Source organism: Ovis canadensis, chromosome X (genome assembly GCF_042477335.2).
Source record: "Ovis canadensis isolate MfBH-ARS-UI-01 breed Bighorn chromosome X, ARS-UI_OviCan_v2, whole genome shotgun sequence".
Classification (NCBI taxonomy): domain Eukaryota; kingdom Metazoa; phylum Chordata; class Mammalia; order Artiodactyla; family Bovidae; genus Ovis; species Ovis canadensis.
In genome coordinates, this window is record NC_091727.1 from 72,993,082 (window position 1) to 73,011,678 (window position 18,597).

Sequence of the window (18,597 nt, forward strand, 5' to 3'; positions counted from 1 at the left end):
AGGAAAAATGCAAAGAGATCCGCAAATAGTCACATTATAGTAAAAATTCTGAAAGATAAAGAGGAAGCCTTGAAAGCAGCAAAAGAAAAATGATTATGTCTTACAAAGGATGATTAAAAGCTGATTTCTCATCAGAAGCAATGGAGGACACAAGGCAGTGGACAACATATTTAATGTGCTCAAAGAGAAAAAAAAAAAAGGTGAATACTATATCCATGAGAACTATCTTTTAAAATGAAGGTGAAATAAAGAAATTACCAGATAAAAAGTTAGAGAATTTGTTGCTAGCAGACCCATATTACAAAAGCTATCAAGGTGTCAGGAAGCATTTAACAGGAGGCTTCCTGTGTGCTGTTTCGAATCTGTCAGGAATCCTCTGTTCCTCATTAATTCCTGAAGGAGAGGCAAGCCTCTCCCGGGACTGAGGGATCCAGGCATTTCCTTCATTAGTTTTTCAATATGGTGATAAGTATCCTCTTCCTTCTCATAAACCATACGGTAAAAGTGATTGTTTACAACTCTCTCTCTCTTTAATATGGATTGCCTATGTTTTGTAAGTCTGGAATTTTAATCTTTATCTGAGAATAACTACCTTGTAAAACAGTATATATGCCCACACCATGTTGATCAAAACACCTCTGCTCCATCAGAGCTTTGGTCCCCGTATCTTGCTTTCTTTTGCTCTCTCTTTCTCTCTCTCTCTCTTTTTCAGGCTAATTCTCTGGAGTGCAGAGGCCCTCTGGGTTCACTTTCCTGCCCAGGCTTCTAAGACCCTCTCGAGAAGGCACTCTGTGCCTTCACCCTCCTCGAGTGGGCGCCTGACGCCTTCGTGAACAGAGCAAGCCCCGTGTCAGGGACTTTATTGGTTTTCTGCATAAACCAAGGAATATCAGCCTCTTTCTCTCTCCTTTACTTTCTTATCATCGACTCCGGACCACCAGGTTCCAGTCCATTAAAGGACCTCAACACAAGGGATGTTATTTGGGCTGAAAGCAACTGAATCCAGATTGAAAAAAAAAAAATCAAATCCACACAGAAAATAAAACTCAATGGCAAAGATAATTGGATAAATTACAAAAGACTGTAAAAATGTATGTTTCTCCTACATTGTTGAATTATTTTATGATTGTGTAAAATAAAATGTTTAGCATATCACAAATAGAAGTGTAATATATTTGCAGATAACAGCAAACAGAAGGTGAGGAACAAAGCTTCATTGGGTTAAGAATGTAATACCATAGTGAGTCAGATATGTAGGAACAAATGCAGAGTGCAAGAAATAACAAATAATCACATTAATATCACAAAAGCTATAAAGATATACTAGCTCTTCTTCAGTTCTTTAAAAGATTAAATTATATAAGGTAATGGTTATAACAATATGTTGTATGGATTGAAAAATTTATAAATGTAATATGTTTAACATCACAAAGGGGGAATGGAGTAGAGTCATATAGGAGTAACATTTCTATATCTCCACAGAATTAAGTTAGTATAAATCTTAAGATGATTCTAATGATTAATAATGTACATAGTAAGCTTCAGAACCACTATGGAAATAACTCCCCAAAATGTAGTGAAAATATTATTAAAGAAATTTGAATGCTGCATCATAAAATATTCACTTTAATGAAAAAGAAAGAAACAAATAAAGAGTAGAGGGACAAAAATGAACAAAAAGTAAAATGATACAACTGTTGGTAGGAATGTAAATCAATGTAGTCAGCATGGAAAACAATATACATTTCCTCAGGAAATTAAAAAAAGAACTAACATATGATCCAGCAATCCCACATCTGTGTATATATCTAAAGGAAATGAAATCACTTTCATGTTCATAACATTATCCTCAATAACCAAGACAGGGAAACATCCTAAGTGTCAATCAACAAAGGATAGAGAATATCTGGCATAACCTGGCTGTCCAGTAGGAAGGTGTCCCAAGCTTCCAATGCAGGAGGTGCAGGTTCGATCCCTGGTTGGAAAACTAGGATCCTATATGCCACACAGTGCAGCCAAAAAATGAAAAAAAATCTGATCTATACATATATATATAACATTATTCATCCATAAAAAACATTATTCATCCATAAAAAAAGGAAATTCTGCCATTTGAAACAGTGTGAATGAAACTTGAGAGCCTTTTGCTAAGTGAAAGAAGTCAAACAGAGAAAGTCAAATACTGTATAATCTCGTATATTTTTTGATTCACATTTACATGTGAACTTAAAAAGGCTAAATATAAAAACAAGAGTGGAATGATGGCTGCCAGGAGCAAGGGAGTAGGAAAATAAGGAGATGTTGGTCAAAGGATGCAAACTTCCAATTATAAGATAAAGAAGTTCTGGGAATCTAATTGTTATGTTAAGTTATTTTTAAGTAGAGCCTCAGTGTCAGGTGGTGAGCCTCAGCTCAAGAAAAGACCGCAAGAGGATTAAAATAGAGAAGTTTTGAGGGCCTCCCTGGTGGACTGTGAAGAAAGCTGAGCACCGAAGAATCGATACTTTTGAACTGTGGTGTTGGAGAAGACTCTTGAGAGTCCCTTGGACTGCAAGGAGATCCAACCAGTCCATTCTGAAGGAGATCAATCCTGGGTGTTCTTTGGAAGAAATGATGCTAAAGCTGAAACTCTAGTACTCTGGCCACCTCATGTGATGAGTTGACTCACTGGAAAAGACTCTGATGCTGGGAGGGATTAGGGGCAGGAGGAAAAGGGGAAGACAGAGGATGAGATGGCTAGATGGCATCACTGACTCAATGGACGTGAGTTTGAGTGAACTCCAGGAGTTGGTGATGGACAGGGAGGCCTGGCGTGCTGTAATTCATGGGTCGCAAAGAGTCGGACATGACTGAGCAACTGAACTGAACTGAACTTACTTTCATCACCAGTCATATCCACAATTGGGTGTTGTTTTTGCTTTGGCTCCATCTCTTCATTCTTTCTGAAGTTATTTCTCCACTGTTCTCCAGTAGGATATTGTGCACCTACCAACCTGGGGAATTCATCTTTCAGTGTCCTAGCTTTTCACCTTTTCATACTTTTCATGGATTCTCAAGGCAAGAATACTAAAGTGGCTTGCCTTTCCCTTCTCCTGGGGACCACATTTTGTCACAACTCTCCACCATGACCCGTCTGTCTTAGGTGGTCCTACACAGCATGGCTCATAGTTTCATCGACTTAGTCAAGGCTGTGGTCCATGTGATCAGTTTGGTTAGTTTTCTGTGATTGTGGTTTTCATTCTGTCTGAGCTGAACTGAACTGAACTGGCAGTCTACTGTTTAAGACTCTGCCCTTCCACTGCAGGGGGCACAGGGGGCACAGGTTCAATTCCTGATTGGAAACTAAGATCCCACAAGCCTTGCAATGCGAGGCCATCAAATAAAAACAAAAACTAGTGAAGTTCATTCCTCACAGGTCCTGGAGGAGGTACATAGCATGCCTCAAGGGACCGTGTGTAGCACGACCTAAGATCCATGCCCCTATCAGAGTCCGAGGGTGCAGTGCTTTGAGATTTCCAAGCTAAAGCCAGACTGATCAATTCAAACCAAAAAGAGAAGGTGCTTGGTCTGTTTTACAAGGGTTTTATCTAAGGAGTGCACAAGGGGAAGGCTCTGCGAGGTGGTGGGGACTATTTATCACAAGGGCCTTTAGGGCAGTCATGTCAGGAACTTGTAGTTGCTTGTGACTCTGCAAGTTGTTTCTAGGGCAGGTGCTCCCAGGAAGACCAAGACCTAGTGTCAGTTCAGGGGCTCTGGACGCCACTTGGCTACACAAAATGGATACCAAGGAAGTGATGTTGTAGAGTACTTTAAACCCTCAACACTAATGTACAACATGTGATTATAGTTAACAATACAGTATTGTATGCTTGAAAGTTACTAAGAAAATAAATCTGAAACGTTCTTACTATAACAACAAAAATTGTAATTATGTAAAGGATGTGTTAACTAATCTTATATGATAATCATTTCACAATACATATTTGTATCAAGTCATCACATTATACATCTTAAACTTACACAATGTTATATGTCAATAAGGCTGGGGAAAAACTAAAATGATATGTAAATCCAAATATATCAACAAAGCCATTAAATATGAAGGATTAAACAATCCAGTTAGTCATACTGGATTAAAAAAAATTATCCAACTATATGCAGTCTGTAGGTAAAACACTTTTGATTCAAAGATACAAACAAATTAAAATGAAATGGATTGGAAAATATATATCATGCAAACAGCAGTCACAAGAAAGTTGGAGTCTATACTAATATCAGAAGAAATAAAATTAAAAACAAAAAATGTTACTAGTGATAAAGAGGGACATTTTATGATAGAAGTTTCAATACATCAGAAAGAAGTATATTTTAGGCCATAAAACTGACCTTAATGGACATTGAGTTTAAGCAAACTCTGGGAGATAGTGAAGGACAAGGGAGCCTGGTGTGGTGTAGTCCATGGGGTCACAAAGAATCAGACATGACTGAGCGACTGAATGTCAATAATTTGTAAAAGATAGAAATGCAAGCAGTCCTCAACTTAGGTTGGTACTTATGATTTTTTCAACTTTTCAATGGTGTGAAAGAAGAAACTATACTTTGAATTCTGAATTTTGATCTTTTCCTGGGCAAGCGGTATATAATACAATACTCTGCCATGATGCTGGGCAGCAGCAGTGAGCTGCAGCTCCCAGTCAGGTATGCAATCACCAGGGTAAACAGCTGATACATAAGATTTAGTACCCACACAATCATCTGTTTTTCACTTCCAGTACAGTATTCAAGAAAATACATGAGATATTCAACACTTCATTGTAAATAAGCTTTATGTTAAATAATTGTGCCCAAGTATAGGATAATGCAAGTGCTCTGAGCATATTTAAGGTAGGCTAGGCTAAGCTATGGGCTTCCCTGGTGGCTCAGAGGTTAAAGCATCTTCCTGCAAGGCGGAAGACCCGGGTTCAATTCCTGGGTTGGGAAGATCCCCTGGAGAAGGAAATGTATTCTTGCCTGGAGAATCCCATGGATGGAGGAGCCTGGTATGTTACAGTCCACGATGCTCAGTAGTTTAGATGTATTAAATGCATTTTTGACTTGCAATATTTTCAACGTATAATGGGTTTATTAGGATGTAACTCCACCATAAGTCAAAGAAGGTCTGTAACACAAATAATGTTCTCTGACCACAATCAAATGAAATTAGAAGTCAATAACAAACAACATTGTACAGTAATTATCCTCCAATTAAAATAAATAATTTAAACTAAAAAAAAATTGGAAACTTAAAAATATGTGGAAATTAAACAGCACACTCCTATATTACCAAGGAAGAAGAAATCAAAAGGGAAATTTTATATTCTATTTTATCTATCCATTTATTTGATGAAATCACTGAAATTGTATTTCTCCCAAAGAATATTTATCTGATGATTGTCGCATTTAAATAAATTTGATTTCTTTTTAAAAGAAATTGAAATGTGAGCTACATTTCTCTTTTATTATGAACCAGATTTTAGGGACAGTCCTTGTCCATGTTTCAAGAGGTAATATACGTGAAATGTCAGATATTCTGATCTTTTAAGGAAACAAGTCTTTGAGGAAATAAGTACCTAATGATAAAACACGATGTTTATAGAATGACTTCAGTTCAGTTCAGTTCAGTTCAGTCGCTCAGTCATGTTCTATTCTTTGTGATTCCATGGACTGCAGCATGCCAGGATTCCCTGTCCATCACCAACTCCTGGAGCTGGCTCAAACTCATGTCCATTGAGTCAGTGATGCCATCCAACCATCTCATCCTCTGTCGTCCCCTTCTCCTGCCTTCAATATTTCCCAGCATCAGGGTCTTTTCCGATGAGTCAGTTCTTCGAGTCAAGTGGCCAAAGTATTGGAGTTGCAGCTTCAGCACCAATCCTTCCAATGAATATTCAAGAATAATTTCCTTTAGGATGGACTGGTTGAATCTCCTTGCAGTCCAAGGGACTCTCAAAAGTTTTCTCCAACAACGCAGTTCAAAAACATCAATTCCTTTATATATAACTCTCACATGCATACATGACTACTGGAAAAACCATAGCTTTTATCAGAAGGACCTTTGTTGGCAAAGTAATGTCTCTGCTTTTTAATATGCTGTTTAGGTTGGTTATAGCTTTTCTTCCAAGGAGCAAGCTCATGAACAGTATGAGAACCCCATGAACAGTATGACTTCAAAGAACATCAACACCTTCAGGAGAAACTTTAAATTTCCTTGCATGCAGTTATAAACTCAGTAAATGATTGCTAACTAGATGAACAAGAAGTGAAAATATTGATTCTTTTCATCGACTTCAGTAGTAGTCTTTGCACAAAATTTCTCAAAACTTCATTCAAATTCATTTTGTAGACATCTGAGGGTATCTGTGAAGTACAGAAATATACTTTAAATAATTGACTTTAGAATTGTATTACTCTGCTTTCACAATGTCCTCTCTATAACATAATTTTCAAATGAAAATAGTGTTACCCTCATTGTTCACTTTCTTCTTCCCATTGTAGGCTTCCTTGTAGCTCAAATGGTAAAGAATCTGCCTATGATGCAGGAGACCAGGGTTTGATCCTTGGGTCAGGAATATCCTCTGAAGAAGGGAATGGCAATCCACTCCAGTATTCTTGCCTAGAGAATCCCATGGACAGAGAAGCTTGGCAGGCTACAGTCCATGGTTTTGCAGAATCAGACATGACTGAGCAACTAACACACACACACACGCACACACTGTTCACTAGACTTGGCTCTGAATTACTTTTGAAATATCTCCAAAACTGGTTTCACCCTCAAAAGATAATGTTGTTATTGTTCAGTCGCTAAGTCATGTCCAGCTCTTTGCAACTCCATGAACTGTATGCAGCATGCCAGGCTGCCCTGTCCTTCAGTATCTCCAGGAGTTTGCTTAAACTCATGTCCATTGAGTCGGTGTTTCCATCTAACCTTCTCATCCTCTGACACTCTCTTCTCCTTTTGCCTTCAATCTTTCCCAGCATCAGGGTATTTTCCAATGAGTTGGCCCTACACATCAGAGGGCCAAAGTGTTAGAGTTTCAGCTTCAGAGTCAGTCCTTTCAATGAATATTCAGGGTTGATTTCCTTTAGTATTGACTGGTTTGATCGCCTTGGAGTCCAAGGGACTCTAAAGAATCTTCTACAACACCACAATTTGAAAGCATCAATTTGGCGCTCAGCCTTCTTTATGGTCCAACTCTCACATCCATACATGACCACTGGAAAAACCATAGCTTTGACTGCATGGGCCTTTGTAAGCAAAGTAATGTTTCTACTTTTTAATAAGTTGTCTCTGTGTATGCTAAGTTGCTTCAGTTATGTCTGACTCTTTGCAACCCTATGCCCATCAGGCTCCCTCTGTCCATGAGATCCTCCAGGCAGCAATACTGGAGTGGGTTGCCATGTCCTTCTCTAGGGGATATTCTTGACACAGGGATGAAAACTGTGTCTCGTGTCTCCTGAATTGACACGTGAATTCGTTACCATTAACACCTCCTGGGAAGCCCCTCCTTTTTAAAATCTAGCCCGTACATCTGGAAGTTCTCAGTTCACAAACTGTTGAAGTCTAACTTGAAGGATTCTGAGCATAACCTTGCTAGCATGTGAAACGAGCACAACTGTTTGGCAGTTTGAATGTTCTTTGGCATTGCCTTTCTTTGGGTTTAGAACGAAACTGACCTTTTCCAGTCCTGTGGCTACTGCTGAGTTTCCCAATTTGCTGACATATTGAGTGCAGCACTCTAACAGCATCATCATTTAGGATTTAAAATAGCTCAGCTGGAATTCCATTACCTCCACTAGCTTTGTTCATAGTAGTGCTTCCTAAGGCCCACTTGACTTTACACTCCAGGATGTCTGACTCTAGGTGAATGACCACACCATCATGGTTATCCAGGTCATTAAGAGCTTTTTTTTTTTTTTTTTTTGGTATAGAGATCTCTTCAAAAAATTGGAGATACCAAGGGAAATTTTCACACAAGGATAAGAACAAAGGACAGAATGGGCAAAGACCTAGCAGAAGGAATAGAGATTAAGAAGTGGTGACCAGAATACACAGAACTATACTATAGATAATGTATCACCTATCACTGAGACTGTCCAAAACTATTTAACTTAAGTTTGAAAAGCATTGTAAAAACCTTAGAGTATATCCTAGTGGTGGTTTTACCATGCTAAGTGCATAGCCATAGTCCTGCTACTTCTTCAATTTCATTAAAAATACTTTAGATTAACTCAATGAAGCAAAACCTTATGAAATGTATCTAAAGCAGTGCTTAGAGGGAAATGTACAGTTGTAAATGCCTATATTAAAAAAGAAGAAAACTCCAAAATCAGTAATCTAACCTTACACCACAATATACTGGAAAAAGAAAAGCAAATGAAATGCAAAACACACAAAAGGAAAGAAATGATAAAAATTAAAGAAAAATTAATGAAATGGAAAATGGGGAAATGGTAGAGAAAAACCAATGAAAGAAAAACTTGATAATGTGAAAAACCAACAAAACTGAGAAATAGATAGGCTGACCAAGAAAAAAAAAAAAAAAAACGAAAGAGGAATCACAGTACTAAAATCAAGAATGAAAGATGAGGCATTATTGCCAAACTCACAGAAACAAAAAATAATCAAAAAACTTCCAAAAACTAAAGCCCAGACCCAGCTAACTTTATTCCTGAATTCTAACAAACATTTAAATTATTAATGGCAATTCTTCACAAATTCCTCAAAAAGTAGTAGAGGAAACAATACTTTATGATATGTATGACTTTGTGATACACACAGTCAAAGATTTTTGCACAATCATTGAAGCAGAAGTAGATGTTTTTCTGAAATTCTCTTGTTTTTTTTTTTTTTTTTTTTTTGCAATCCAACAGATGTTGGCAATTTGATCTCTTGTTCCTCTGCCTTTTATAAATCCAGCTTGTACATCTGAAGTTCTCAGTTCACATAACTATTGAAGCCTAGCCTGAAGAATTCTGAGTATAACTTTGCTAGCATATGAAATGAGTGCAATTGTGCAGTAGTTTGAACATTTTTGGCACTGCCCTTCTTTGGGATTGGGGTGAAAATTGACTTTTTTCGATCCTGTGGTCACTGCTCAGTATTCCAAATTACTGGCATATTGAGTGCAGTACTTTAACAGCATCAACTTTTAGAATTTGAAGTGGCTCAGCTGGAATTCCATCATCTTTACTAGCTTTGTTCTTAGTGATGCTTCCTAAGGCCCACTTGACTTCGCTCTCTGGGATGTCTGGCTCTTGGTTGCTGACCACATCACCATGGTTATCTGGGTCATTTAGACTTTTTTTTGTTGTTGTTACAGTACTTCTGTGTATTCTTGTCACCTCTTCTTAATCTCCTCTGCTTCTGTTATGTCCATGCCATTTCTGTTCTTTACTGGGCACATCTTTGCATGAAATATTCGCTCGGTATCTCTAATTTTCTTGAAGATCTGATCTTTCCCATTCTATTGTTTTCCTCTATTTCTTTGCATTGTTCACTTATGAAGGCTTTCTTATCTCTCCTTGCTATTCTTTGCAACTCTACATTCAAATGGGTATATCTTTCCTCTTCTCCTTTGCTTTTGCTTCCCTTCTTTCTCAGCTTTAAGGCCTCCTCATGACTGAAACGACTTAGCAGCAGCAGCAGCAGACAACTGTTTGCCTTCTTGCATTTCTTTTTCTTGGGGATGATTTTGGTTACCACCTCCTATACAATGTTACAAACCTCTTTGGGTCTAGGGTTTAAGCTTTTCAAATCTCTAATTGATTACATTGAAAGATGACACTGAGCAAGAGCTAGGTAACTGGCATATGATACTTTCCAGTATTTTTGGAAAACAAATGAGTATAATGATGTTGGTTTATTGCTCTTAATGTCACTAATGGTGAAAGAAAAGGATGAGATTCAAATTCACACATTCAAGGGACACATTGGCAGGGTCACCATGATCCAAGCAACTGCCCAAACTCCACGCTCAATCTCCACTGGGACAGTGCTGCCAGAGGCTAGAAAAAAGCCCCAAGATTACCATATTTTCTGCTGCCCTAGCCTCCAGCTCCCCTGAGTAACTGATTCTGCCAGGGCCTCAGTGATCCAAGCAGCTGTACCACCAAAACATCTGGTCCTCACTCAGTCAGACCCAGGTCCTCCAGGGCAGCCTCAGGAGCAAAACCTTGTGGATGACTCACATGAAGAGTTGGAGTTAAAACCAAAATTGGAACCCAGGGATAGTGTGGTTAAGGAAGAGGACCTAATACCTTCCCACTAGTGGTAAAAGTTGCAGACTAAATCCACGTGATCAACTAGGCAGACTTTGTGTCTATGGAATAAATAAAAGGAAAATGAGGAATCCCACAAAAGAAAATGCCCTAGCCCTGGCAATTGTGGACATTGTAGGCAAGCACATGCAGGAGTAGGACCAGATTAGAGTCTGAGCTGCCCTCACAGCAGGTCCACAGACCAAGGGCATCCTAGGGAGGTGAGTAGACTGTGACTCACAGCAAAGAAAAAGGACACTGACAGCTGAGATCTAAGAAAAACATGTATTATTCTTATATTTTGGTTTTTGCTTCTGAATTTTTTTTTCTTTTCTGTTTTTCCCCTTCTGTTGTTGAAGTTGTTGATTTTATTAGTACTATTAAATTTATTTACACTTTAGAGAATTTTTTGAATCACATTTTTTTATTTCCTTTAAGTAGTTCTGCCTCTATGTTGGCCATTTATGAGTTTATGCAGTTTTTTCCTTTAACTTTTTTTTAAGAATTTTTAAAATTTATTGCTATTTTTCTACATATATGATTTTGTTGGCTTTTCTTATTGTTCTTTTCCTGCTGTGCCATGTGCCATGCTAAGTTGCTTCAGTTATGTCTGACTCTATGAGACCCTATGGACTGTAGCCCACCAGAATCCTCTGTCCATGGGATTCTCCAGGCAAGAATACTGGAGTGGATTGCTATTCTCTTCTCTAAAGGATCATCCCAACCCAGAGATCAAACGGGCATCTCTTATGCCTAACTTGTATTTGCAGGCTGGTTCTTTACCACTGGGCTTCCCTGGTGGCTCAGAGGTTAAAGCATCTGCGTGGAATGCAGGAGACCCTGGTTCGATCCCTGGCTTGGGAAGATCCTCTAGAGAAGGAAGTGGCAACCCACTCCAGTACTCTTGCCTGGAGAATCCCATGGAGGGAGGAGCCTTGTAGGCTACAGTCCATGGGATTGCAAAAAATAGGACACGACTGAGCAACTTCACTTTCACTTTCTTTACCACTAGCACCACCTGGGAAGCCCTATCCTGTTGCAGTTATTCTTTAATATATATAAAGCTTCATCTCTATTTAACTTTGCTCTTCTATTTTTTTTCTTTTTCTCACTATGTTTATTAATTTGTTTTGCTTTCATTGCTTTATTCCCAAGTTGGCACCTTGCTTTGACTTTGTTTTCCAGTTTGTGCTTTAGTCAGTTTAGTTTTTAACTGGTTGATACCATTTTTGTTTTTTTTTTTTTTTTGGACTCTTTTGGTTTTGTTTATGTGTGTGTATATATGTGTGTACATTCCATTATTTTTGTTATTATTTGCCTGATATTGTATTTCCCATGTGTCAGGGATTTGTATTTAGTTTATTCTTCTTGTGTGTATTAATCCCCTTTAATGCCATTAACAAATCACCCGTGGAATGTCAGTTTCCCAGTCAGAGATAGGGCCTTGAGTTTTAGGAGTTGGAGCCCTGACAACAGGACTCTTTACTGCCAGAAAACTCATAACCCCAGGGAATGTTAATTAGCTAGAACTCCCACAAAGGTCTCCAACTGTATACAAGACCTGACAACTGTGTGCAACACCTGACATCACCCAACTGCCTGAAGCAACCAGTGCAGGAAGCCTCTCCCAAACAACAGAAAAGACAAAAACACAAACCAAATCACCGTCAGACAGGATTACCATGTAATACAGGTCTGCCCATCACAGGGAAAAAACTCACTTCCTCCCAGCAAAATGCAAGCACAAGTCACTCCCAACATGAAGCCTACACAAACCATTGGACAAACCTTACCCACCAAGGGCAGAAATCAAAAGGAAGAAAGAATTGTATCTTGAATCCTGAGAAAAGGAGACTTCAAACACAATGTTAAAAAATGAAAAGGCAGAAAAATATTGCACAAATGAAGGAAGAAACTAGAAACACACAAGACCAAATAAATGAAGAGGAAATAGGCAAATTACCTGAAAAAGAATTCAGAGTAATGACAGTAAAGATGTTCCAAAACATTGAATATAGAATGCAGAAAATGCAAGCAATTAACACAATGAAGGGATTCTCCGGGTCAGCCTCTGGCCGCCCCAGCACAAAAGGATGCCTTGAGCTACAGTCCTACTGGGTGTCCTTGGGAATGAGATGCTATGTCATTGTGGTTTTGCTTTGCATTTCCCTGATGATTAGAGAGATACCTGATGATTAGAGATATACCCTGAAGAGATACACCACACCCAAGGTAAGAGAAACCGAAGTAAGATGGTAGGTATTGCAAGAGGGCTTCAGAGGGCAGACACACTGAAACCATACTCACAGAAAACAAGTCGATCTAATCACACTAGGACCACAGCCTTGTCTAACTCAATGAAACAGCCATGCCCGCGGGGCAACCAAAGACAGGCGGGTCATGGAGGAGAGGTCTGACAGAATGTGGTCCACTGGAGAAGGGAATGGCAAACCACTTCAGTATTCTTGCCTTGAGAACCCCATTAACAGTATGAAAAGGCAAAAAGATAGGACAATGAAATATGAACACCCCAGGTTGGCAGGTCCCCAATATGCTACTGGAGATCAGTGGAGAAATAACTCTAGAAAGAATGAAGGGATGGAGTCAAAGCGAAAACAATACCCAGCTGAGGATGTGACTGGTGATAGAAGGAAGGTCCGATGCTGTAAAGAGCAATATTACATAGGAACCTGGAATGTTAGGTCCATGAATCAAGGCAAATTGGAAGTGGTCAAACAGGAGATGGCAAGAGTGAACTTTGACATTCTAGGAATCAGAGAACTAAAATGGACTGGAATGGGTGAATTTAACTCACATGACCATTATATCTACTACTGCGGGCAGGAATCCCTTAGAAGAAATGGAGTAGCCATCATGGTCAACAAAAGAGTCTGAAATGCAGTACTTGGATGCAATCTCAAAAACAACAGAATGATCTCTGTTCATCTCCAAGGCAAACCATTCAATATCACAGTAATCCAAGTCTATGCCCCAACCAGTAAGGCTGAAGAAGTTGAAGTTGAACGGTTCTATGAAGACCTACAAGACCTTTTAGAACTAACACCTAAAAAAGATGTCCTTTTCATTATAGGGGACTGGAATGCAAAAGTAGGAACTCAAGAAACACCTGCAGTAACAGGCAAATTTGGCCTTGGAATACGGAATGAAGCAGGGCAAAGTCTAATAGAGTTTTGCCAAGAAAATGCACTGGTCATAGCAAACACCTTCTTCCAACAACACAAGAGAAGACTCTACACATGGACATCACCAGATGGTCAACACTGAAATCAGATTGATTATATTCTTTGCAGCCAAAGATGCAGAAGCTCTATACAGTCAACAAAAACAAGACCAGGAGCTGACTGTGGCTCAGATCATGAACTCCTTATTACCAAATTCAGACTTAAATTGAAGAAAGTAGGGAAAACCGCTAGACCATTCAGGTATGACCTAAATCAAATCCCTTATGATTATACAGTGGAAGTAAGAAATAGATTTAAGGGACTAGATCTGATAGATAGAGTGCCTTTTGAACTATGGAAGGAGGTTGGTGACATTGTACAGGAGACAGGGATCAACACCATCCCCATGGAAAAGAAATGCAAAAAAGCAACATGGCTGACTGGGGAGGCCTTACAAATAGCTGTGAAAAGAAGAGGAGCAAAAAGCAAAGGAGAAAAGAAAAGCTATAAGCATCTGAATGCAGATTTCCAAAGAATAACAAAAAGAGATAAGAAAGCCTTCTTCAGCGATCAACACAAAAAATAGAGGAAAAGAACAGAATGGGAAAGACTAGAGATCTCTTCAAGAAAATTAGAGATACCAAGGGAACATTTCATGAAAAGATGGGCTCGATAAAGGACAGAAATTGTATGGACCTAACAGAAGCAAAAGATATTAAGAAGAGGTGGCAAGAATACACAGCAGAACCATACAAAAAAGATCTTCATGACCCAGATAATCACAATGGTGTGATAACTCACCTAGAGCCAGACATCCTGGAATGTGAAGTGAAGTGGGCCTTAGAAAGCATCACTATGATCAAAGCTAGTGGAGGTGATGGCATTCCAGTAGAGCTATTTCAATCCTGAAAGATGATGCTATGAAAGTGCTGCACTCAATATGTCAGCAAATTTGGAAAACTCAGCAGTGGCCACACTACTGGAAAAGTTCAGTTTTCATTCCAATCCCAAAGAAAGGCAATGCCAAAGAATGCTCAAATTATCACACAATTGTACTCATCTCACATGCTAGTAAAGTAATGCTCAAAATTCTCCAAGCCAGGCCTCACCAATATTTGAACTGTGAACTTCCTGATGTTCAAGCTGGTTTTAGAAAAGGCAGAGGAACCAGAGATCAAATTGCCAACATCTGCTGGATCATGTAAAAAGCAAGACAGTTCCAGAGAAACATCTATTTTTGCTTTATTGACTTTGCCAAAGACTTTGACTGTGTGGATTAGAATAAACTGTGGAAAATTCTGAGACAGATGGGAACACCAGACCACCTGACCTGCCTCTTGAGAAATCTGTATGCAGGTCAGGAAGCAACAGTTAGAACTGGACATGGAACAACAGACTGGTTCCAAATAGGAAAAGGAGTACATCAAGGCTGTATATTGTCACCCTGCTTATTTAACTTATATGCAGAGTACATCATGAGAAACGCTGGACTGGAAGAAACACAAGCTGCAATCAAGATTGCCGGGAGAAATATCAATAACCTCAGATATGCAGATGACACCACCGTTATGGCAAAAAGTGAACAGGAACTAAAAAGCCTCCTGGTGAAAGTGAAAGAGGAGAGTGAAAAAGTGGTTTAAAGCTCAACATTCAGAAAACGAAGATCATGGCATCTGGTCCCATCACTTCATGGGAAATAGATGGGGAAACAGTGGAAACAGTGTCAGACTTTATTTTTGGGGCTCCAAAATCACTGCAGATGGTGACTGCAGCCATGAAATTAAAAGACGCTTACTCCTTGGAAGAAAAGTTATGATCAAGCTAGATAGCATATTCAAAAGCAGAGACATTATTTTGCCAGCTAAGGTCCGTCTCCTGAAGGCTATGGTTTTTCTAGTAGTCATGTATGGATATGAGTTGGACTGTGAAGAAGGCTGAGTGCCGAAGAATTGATGGTCTTGCACTGTGGTGTTGGAGAAGACTCTTGAGAGTCCCTTGGATTGCAAGGAGATCCAACCAGTCCATCCTAAAGGAGATCAGCCCTGGGATTTCTTTGGAAGGAATGATGCTAAAGCTGAAACTCCAGTACTTTGGCCACCTCATCGAAGAGTTGACTCATTGGAAAATACTTTGATGCTGGGAGGGATTGGGGGCAGGAGGAGAAGGGGACGACAGAGGATGAGATGGCTGGATGGCATCACTGACTCGATGGACACGAGTCCAAGTGAACTCTGGAAGTTGGTGATGGACAGGGAGGTCTGGTGTGCTGCGATTCATGGGGTCGCAAAGAGTCAGACATGACTGAGCGACTGAACTGAACTGAGAAGAAATAAAGAATAAACAGAGATGAATAACACAATTACTAAAATTAAAAATACTCTAGAAGTAACCAATAGTAGAATAACTGAGACAGAAGAATGTATAAGTGAACAGGAAGATAGTGTGGTGGAAATAAATGCTAAAGAGCAGGAAAAAAAAATAATTGAGGCTAGCCTCAAAGAGCTCCTGGGCAATATTAAATGAACTGACATATCAGTTATAGGGGTGACAGAGGAAGACGAGAACAAGAAAGGCACTGAGAACTTTTTTGAAGAGATTATAGTCAAAAATTTCCCCAACCTGGGAAAGGAAATATTGAATCAAGTCCAAGCAGCACAAAGTCTCATACAGGATAAACCCAAGGAGAAACACATCAAGACAGATACTAATCAAGCTAACAGAGACTAAACACAAAGAAAGAATTTTAAGAACATCAAGGGAAAAGCAACAAGCAATGTACAAGGTAAAACCTGTGCAATTAACAACTGATCTTTCAGCAGAAATTCTGCAGGCCAGAAGGGAATGGCATGATACATTTATAGTACTGAAAAAAAAAAAAAAAAAACAAAACAAAAAACAACAACAACCCACAACCAAGATTACTCTATATGTCAAAGGTCTCATTCAAAATTGATAGAGAAATAAAAACTTTATAGACAAGCAAAAGTGAAAAGAAATTAGCACCACCAAACCAGCTTTACAACAAATATTAAAGGGTCTTATATAGGCAGTAAACACAAGACAAAGGGAAAACCTACAAAGACAAACCAAAAACGATTAAGAAAATTGCAATAGGAACATATATATCAATAATTTTTTTAAGTGTAAATGATTTAAACGATCCAACCAAAAGGCACAGACTGTCTGAGAGGATATATGAACAAGACTCATACATATACTGTCTACAAGAGACCTACTTCAGACCTAGAGACACGTACAGACTGAAAGTAAAAGGATGGAAAAAGATATACCATGAAAATGGAAATAAAAGGAAAGCCAGAGTGGGAAATCTGATAGTGGACAAAATAGACCTTAAAATAAAGAATATTATAAGAGATAAAGAAGGACACTATGTAATGATCAAGGGATCAATCCAAGAAGGCATAACAGTTGTAAATATTTATGCACCCAACACAGGAACACCTCCATATATAAGGCAAACACTAACAGACACAAAAGGGGAAATTGACAGTAACACAAGAGTAGGAGACTTTAAGCCCCCACTTACATCAATGGACAGACCATCAAAACAAAAAATTAATAAGGAAACACTGATCATAAATGAAACATTAGACCAAATGGACATAATTGATATCTTTAGAACTTTTCACTCCAAAGCAGAAGGGTACACTTTCTTCTCAAGTGCACATAGAACTTTCTCCAGGATAGACCATGTCTTGGGTCAAATAATCAAGCCTCAGTAAATTTAAGAAATCAAAAATCATATCAAGCATCTTTTCTGCCCACAATGCTATGAGACTAGGTATTAACTATAAGAAAAAAACTGTAAAAAAAATAACATGGAGATTAAACAATACATTTCTAAATAGTGAATAGGTTATTGAAGAAATAAAAAAGGAAATAAAAATTCCCAGAAGCAAATGACAATGAAAACATGACAACTCAAAACCTATGGTATGCATCAAAAGCAGTTCTAAGAGGGAAGTTTATAGCAATAAAATCATATCTCAGGAATCAAGAAAACCTAAATTGAATAGAAAACCTAACTTTACACCTAAAACAACTGGAAAAAGAAGAAGAAAAAAAAAACCTAAAGTTTTTAGAAGGAAAAAAAGTCATAAAGAGCAGAGCAGAAATAAAAGAAAAAAGAAATGAAGGAAACAATAGTTAAGGTTAATACAGATGAAAGCTGTTTCTTTGAGAAGATAAACAAAATGGAGAGACCACTTGCCAAACTCATGAAGAAAAAAAAGGGAGAAGAATCAAATCAAGAAAATCAGATATGAAAAAGCAGAGGTTACAACAGACAACACAGAAATACAAAGAATCATAAGAGTACTATGAGCAACTATATGCCAATAAAATTGACAACCTGGAAGAAATGGACAGATTCTTAGAAAAGTTCAACCTTCTAAAACTGAACCAAGAATAAATAGAAATTATGAACAAGCGAATTACAAGCACTGAAATTGAAACTGTGATCAAACATCTCCCAAAAAAACAAAAACCCAGGCCAGATGGCTTCACAGGTGAATTCTATCAAACATTTAGAGATGACCTAATACCTATCCTTCTAAAATTATTTCAAAAACTTGGAGAGGCAGGAACACATCCAAACTCATTTTATAAAGCCACCATCACCCTGATGGTGCAAAAACAACACAGGAAAAGAAAATTACAGGCCAATATCACTGATGAACAGAGATCCAAAAATCATCAACAAAATTCTAGCAAACAGAATTCAGCAACACAATAAAAAGTTCATACTCTATAATCGAGTCAGGTTTACCATAGGGATGCAAGGATTCTTCAATGTACACAATGTACACAATGTAAACAAATCAATTAATGTGATACACCATATTAACATATTGAGAGATTAAAACAATATGATAATCTCAATAGATGTGGGAAATGCTTTCAACAAAATTCAACACCCATTTATTATAAAAACTCTTCAAAAAATGGTCACAGAAGGAACATACTAAGTCCATTCAGTTGTGTCCAACTCTTTGCAACCCCATAGATTGTAGCCCACCAGTTTCCTCTGTCCATGGGATTCTCCAGGCAAGAACGCTGAAGTGAATTTCCATGTCCTCCTCCAGGGGATCATCCCGAC

General features: G+C 38.4%; 1 non-coding gene across 1 annotated transcript; it reads left to right on the forward strand.

Moving 5' to 3' along the window:
* Positions 1-11,088: 11,088 nt before the first annotated feature.
* Positions 11,089-11,160, forward strand: TRNAS-GGA (transfer RNA serine (anticodon GGA)). The gene has a single exon. It is a non-coding gene; the product is annotated as a tRNA-Ser (tRNA).
* Positions 11,161-18,597: the final 7,437 nt, after the last annotated feature.